Below are 6000 nucleotides of genomic sequence, written 5' to 3'. Positions count from 1 at the left end.
GCTTTGGAGTTGGACAGTGGACACCCATCAAGGGCCATTTGGTTAAACTGAGCTCAGGCTTTCTCTATTTTGTCTGTGGGGTTTAAAAAGAGAGGAGAAAAGCTAGCTTTGGAGTTAAGACACCCATCAAAGGCCACTTGTTCATATTGAACTCAGGCTTTCTATTTTTCTGTGGGGTAGTGAGAAAAAGAAAGGAGAAATGAAAGAGAATAAGAATAATTGTGTCAAAAATATCAAATATAGTTTGGAGATGCCTTGAGAGTCTCTGTAGCAATTACAAATTTTTCTAGCCATAGGTTTATAAGTTTATTGGAGCCTATTTTTTAACTCACCTTGTTGGAAGAGTAATTATATAATATTGCGGGTGTTCAAATGATGTCGTATTTCCTTCTTATACGACATGACTATATTTTGAGTAAGGCTATAAATGAACAACACAGTTAATTTTTTTTTTTTTCTTTGTATGCTTGTTGAAATAATATATATTTGTAATTTTTTTATACATATGTTATCGTTATAAAATATCAATACCTTAATTCATTCTTATAAAATTTATACAGCATATATAGAGACTGTAAGTGCACAATTGTACCCGGATCCAAAAACAAGTGTTGGACTCAGGCCCAATGAGCCTTATACAATAAAATTTGTAGAGTATGGATTTGAAATCTAGGTTCGGGATGTTGGAAGTTTGATTAATAGGCTAGAGTGTCACAATCTGTGTACATGATAAACGAATATGACAAAGAGACCTCCTCGGACGTAAGCCGATGACGATTTGTATATATATTCTCTTTCTATGCCAAAGTTTACAATTCTTAGTTCCTACTTTTCTCAGCAGAAAATGCAGATCCCTCTCTCTTTCCTCTCTCGTCTTCTTATATACTTCTTCTTCTTCACTGGTTCATCTACGTGTCATACAAATCTTCCCCTTAGATACTTGTCACATCTACCACATTCTTGAAGTCTTCAAATAATAACAGGAAGGCTGAATTCTACTATTTAGAGGTCATTTCCCCATTAATGCGGCCAGGGAGGTAGATGCAGGGCTTTTAATGTGGCGGTAGCAACTTTTTCCTTAAATATTTCTCACATGTCCCTGCTTCTAAAGGGTGCTTGGATCACCCTCTTACCCATCAGTTCTTGCAGGATTCTGCCTCTAACCCATTTAGCAAGTCCCAAGGTCACCGCTGGACATGTCCGAGGAGACACTCCTCCTCGGAAAACTCTTCGGACTACTACAGTGCGGATTGACTTGTGGGCCTAGAGGCCCTGATCAAAACAGACTGGTACCAACCGATCAGGCCCAAAACCCAAACGTTTATTCAATAGTTTTTACCCCCCACAGAGACTATGGTAAACAATGTAATATATATAATATTTTTAAATCGTTTTTCAAAGTAATGGGAAAAATATATTGTCATGAAAGCTTTAAATTTAAATATGACGTTTTATATATATATATATATATATATATATATATATATATATATATATATATATATATATATATATATATATTGATGAACAATATGATGTTTTATGACAATGTTAAAGATATTAGATTTATATATAATGACCTAAAAGACAGATTTATTTCATTCAGCCAATATATCTCTAATCCTAATCATAATCCCTATATATATATAGATTCATTGTAACATACGAATTGAGATTATAACTCCTAATTTTTTTATTCTCTCCTGATGGCATATTTTTTTTATGTTCGGGGTGGTGGTTGGGATTCTGTTCTTTTGTGATTTTAGTTGTATAGTATAAAAATTGGACTGTGGATGTTGTGGCCGATATATTCGGGAAGGTTTGATGTAGCTGGGTTGTTAATTAGAGCCTATTTTAAGTTAGTCGGACACAATAAACGCCATTTCCTTTTTCGGATGGACATTTGCCTTAATGACTGGCCTCTTTGTCCTTCAAATTCTCAGCACGAATAAATGACTAATAATGAGGCAAATTCAAATTCAAGAACAAAAAATTAGAAATTGAAATTCAATGCAGTGTTAATAATCTGACTAAGCCAGTGGCACCAAATTTGGTTAGGCTGATTGAAAATTGAACACTTTGACGGTTATTGCCTTATTGGTTGGAAAATATCTCATTTTCCATGCACGCAAAGGCTTGTTACTTGACACAAAAAGAGTTGGTTAATCCGTCAAAAGAGGTTCCTTCTTGTCTTCCCACTTATCCAAACGCATCTTTGCTTTTTCAACCTGAAAGGTTTTAGAGTTCAATATACAAATGATCACCAATTTGGAAAATTGAATCACCTACTTGTCAAAAATACATATAATTAATCGGCATCACAATAAATATTTTCTTGCTAATTTTAATAATTCAATAACAACAACAATATAGAGGAAATTTACAAATATTTTTATTAGAATATTAAAAAATGTCAGCTGAATTACAAAGTCTTAGTTTTTTACCAAGATTTGAGCAACTAACAAAATAGTCAAAATTAGAATGTTAGTTAAGTCTTTATCTTTCATTTTATATTTTTTTTGAAGTCATCATCATAATTATTCCATTAAGCAAATCATTGATTTTTTCCCCCCTTTGATTGATAAGTAAATCATTGTTAGTCCTTGTCATTATGAGTCCGCCGAAATTTGGACTGGTCTTAGAATTTCTTGTCATTATCACTTGTAGACCTGTAGTAAAACCCAAGTTGTTTTAATTATTATATAAAAGAAAGAGTTAAAAGTTAATATTGTATTATGTTAATGTGATTATTACTAAATTTGGTTGTTGAATTTACCTCTTTAGTCCAATCTGTCCGAAATGTGAACCAAATTAAAATGAGAGTCTGTATAAAAGTGCCTCCTATCATCCCAGACCAAATGCCCTACACCAAAAACATAATTGAGAAAACAAAGGAACTGTGAACTCAAAAATAAAGGTAAAAGGAAGAGTAAAAAATTGGTCATACCTTAGCTCCGAGGTCGAAATAAAAGCCAAGTACTGCACCCAATGGGATACCAATAATGTAGTAACACCCCACGTTAACGTACGCAACAAATGCTTGCCATCCACAGCCCACAGCCACTCCTTGAAAAATATGAAAAATGCTATTTACATTTCCATTTTCTACATTTTTTTTAGTTTATCTAATAGTTGCTGACATACCCAATTTGTGTGGATATATAATAATAAAGATTAATTATATAACAATTTATGGGTAAGTTGTAAGATTATTTAAATGTTAAAAATATTATAAATTTTACTATATAAGTCTTACAAGTTAATGTATCACTAATCACCAAAAAAAAACAATTCAAACAATTATTTAATATGTTAGAATGGCACCTATTGCCTCCATTATCATATATATCTTTAAAAAATTTCTGACATCTATATGTTATGCACATTTGACAAGCAAAGTATGCAGCAATATACCTTTTAAATGCATGTCATTGTCTCAATTTCTCAATGAGTCTTGTAACTCAATTGATATTTTTTAATGTTTCTATCGGAGACGTTCACAGTTCAAAACTTTAAGTCTCTCCTCCCTAGTTATCAAATTAAATATATATATATATATATATATATATGATACACAAAACATTCCGTGTGGCATGCACTTCTATAGTCCTATGTTCTGCATATCCATCCAGCTCATGTGCAGCTCGATTACCTTCCTCTTTACATGAATTACTTATTTCACAACATTTGGAGTCACTTATTTCTTTTAGTCTCATCAATGATGCCTCCTTGCTTATCAATAAAGTTTTGTTTAATGATTGTTTAGCATTACTCTTAGGAATAATATTAGTAATAATAACCATCTTTCATTAAAAGATAACTTCCAGCAATGTGAGAGAGATGTTCAACAACTAGTCCATCACTACCATTAAAAGGCTTGACAGTAAGATTTCTTCATTATCTGTGTTAGTTTAATGAGTATTTTTGTCTGTTTACTAGTAAAATGTAGATCACTCAGTCGAGAAAAGGACAGACAATAGAGTACAAGAACATGTTCATCGAATAGCAAAGATAGCATACTTCTTTTCAAGAATTTGTACAGCTTGTTGGTCAGTGCAAGTTTCGGTTCAGCAAAAAGCCAAATTTTTTCATGACAAATATTGTTATGAAGTAATAGATAGACTGGGTGCATTGCATCCTAGAATCATTTCTAAAGCTAAATGACTCTTAATAACCTGAGAAAGCTGTCATGCATGCAGGCTTTACATTATCAATCTCATCGGAATTTGTTTTGGATGAGTTTATATATTTTAATAAACTTGTTACATTATCAATCTCATCGGAATTTGTTTTGGAGGAGTTATATATATTTATAAACTTGTTTTATTTATGTTCAACTTTAAATAAAAAAAAACAAAAACAAAAACAAAATAAACTGATAAAAATATGCTCATGCATGCAAGCAAACACATAATCTCGTATTTTAGTCACTTACTCAAATTTTTTTTATTAGTTAGATAAAAGTAAGATAGAACAAACATACTTGCTGCCTGGCTACTAGCTACGTACTGCTTCCAATTGAACTCACTGATTTGTCTGCTTGTGGTGATCCAATTGTATGAATTGCAAACATCACTGTCTTGCTGAGTAAAAATAAACTTGAACTCTGTAAAGTTGTGATTTACAACTATATTTTATGTTGGTTTTAATTTGTTCCTTGTATTTTGTGGAATTTTATTGTATTGGGTTTAGTATTAAGTTGGTGAAGAATCGAGCATAAAATGAAGAATCAACGGATTTCGCGAGTGTCTCGCTAGAAGCTAACCCGCGAAAGAGCCACGTGAGAAGCACATGCTGGAAGCTGAAGAGTCGTGCTACCCTGGAGGATTTCACTAGTGTCTTGCGGGTAAGGGCTTCTCGCGAGATACCCGCAAAACTCTCTACTTGAAAGATTTTTTAAGTGTGACTTTCTTACCTTTCACCCATACTATATATACTCTCATTACCCACAAAAGTAAAGGAGGTCATTCAAAGAGAAAAACCCTAGATAGGTTTTCTACAACACACACACCCATCTATTAAAGAGAGAACTACCCATCCTTAGTGAGAAATCATTATAGCCTCTTCTCATTCCCTCTCTCATTGTCACACCTTGAGAGGAGACTTGTTTCCAAACACAATTCACACCTATTTAGAGTGTAGAGAGTGTTTTGGAGCTTAAGAAGCTTTGGGAATTTGCTAAAATAAGCCAGTGAGGCTTGGCAGATGCAATCGGGCGTATTGCGGGATCTAAAAAGCTAAACAAAACACAGTTCCAAGAAGCCTTGTTGGAGTAGGAGCTTGGAGGGCTTTGATGCATTGGGTAAATTAGGCATGGAGGGTCTCTTACTATTTGTGTATCCCAACTTATTGTCTAGTGGATCAATTTACAGCTTGGAGGGCGGCGGAGAGGTTTTTCGCCGAGTTCTTCGGTTTCCTCTTCGATAACACATCGGCGTGTTATCTTGTGTTTGCATCTCTCTTCCCTACTCTTTTAGCTTTCATTTTACTGCTGTGTTGTGATGAATATGGCTTTAAGTTAGAGTAAAATTAATCGAGCCGTAATTTAATTTTTTGGGGTCTAAACAACTCTTGTATTTTTAACACAAATCCGAGCTTTCAATTGGCATTAGAGCGGGTACACTTGTTTTGGTTTCATTACCTAAGTGTGATCCTTGACCCCTTTGTGTGTATTGTCATGGATAATGTTTTGTATGCTTCTATGGATGTTGTTGATTGTAACATGCCATGTGTTTGTGAAAATGCCTCTATGAGTGTTAATCCTCATTATTGTGAAGACATGTTACATGAATCTATGGGTCTTATTGTTAATATTCCAAATGTCAAACTCTTGAAAAAAAAGGCTAAGAAGGTTCATGAGAATTTGAGCAAGTTTATATGTGAAAAGGATGATTTGATTGCTAATCTCAATGAATCCAACAAATTGGTTGAAAACTATAAGAAACTTGTTGAACATTCTCTTGAAAAACTAAAGGAGTTTGAATATTTGAATATGAACTT

At 33.4% G+C, this 6000-nt stretch overlaps 1 pseudogene; it reads right to left on the bottom strand.

Annotated features, from left to right (window-relative positions):
* Window positions 1-2162: 2162 nt before the first annotated feature.
* Window positions 2163-6000, bottom strand: part of LOC142636846 (protein DETOXIFICATION 40-like) — a 29664-nt pseudogene continuing 25826 nt past the window's right edge.

Source organism: Castanea sativa, chromosome 5 (assembly GCF_040712315.1).
Source record: "Castanea sativa cultivar Marrone di Chiusa Pesio chromosome 5, ASM4071231v1".
NCBI lineage: Eukaryota > Viridiplantae > Streptophyta > Magnoliopsida > Fagales > Fagaceae > Castanea > Castanea sativa.
The sequence above is the reverse complement of the archived record's forward strand: the minus strand, read 5'-3'. Positions and strand labels throughout refer to the sequence as shown.